Here is an 825-nt window from a genome sequence, read left to right on the forward strand (position 1 = left end):
TTTGAATTATAAGAAATTAAAGATTTGGAGAGGAATTGTGGCGGTCCAAAATTGATGTTTGTTTCCAAGTATTCATATAATCTATATCCTTTTTCAAGTTAAAGCTAAGTTAGCTATGCTCAAAGCGAGTCATGAAAAATTCTAGATGAGTTGTTATTATAAAAATGTGTTATTTATAGTTGAGTGGTCAGCTCTAAAAAAATAAAGAATAATGTATTATATTAAAGCTATTCAATAAGCCATAATTAGTTTATTTAATTAGTTACTTATATTAATAGTAACCACTCACTAGATTGTTCATCACTTTCAATAATGAATAACTTTTAGCACCTGTGTATCTTGGATAATATCATACTAACTACCAATTAAAAAGTTATGTAATGCTAGAACTAATAATGACACATGCCAAATTGCCTATATTAAAAAAATATAATATAAATAGGGACACATTTCAGCTTTGGTGTCTAAAAAATATTGTTTAATGGCTAAAATAGGTTAAATAATTAATTTTAAATTTAAAAATTAAAAAATTTTAAATATTTTAAAATTATTATAAAAAATAATTTAAACAAAAATTAGACACCAAACAAAAATACCATAAAATTAACCTTTAGCTTTTGTCTGCTCCATTATTATAGGCACCTACTCTGCAAATGAAGATCTTAAATCGATGAGGATCATTTATTTATGGTAGTCAGTATAAATGTAAGTTGAAACTCACTTCTCTCAAACCATATAATCAATCAAGTGGTTAGTTAACTTGATCAACCCATATAATCAGAGGTTTTTATATGAAATATGATCAGCCAACCATAGTATATAGTA

The sequence above is a fragment of the Arachis ipaensis genome, chromosome B03, assembly GCF_000816755.2.
Source record: "Arachis ipaensis cultivar K30076 chromosome B03, Araip1.1, whole genome shotgun sequence".
Lineage (NCBI taxonomy): Eukaryota > Viridiplantae > Streptophyta > Magnoliopsida > Fabales > Fabaceae > Arachis > Arachis ipaensis.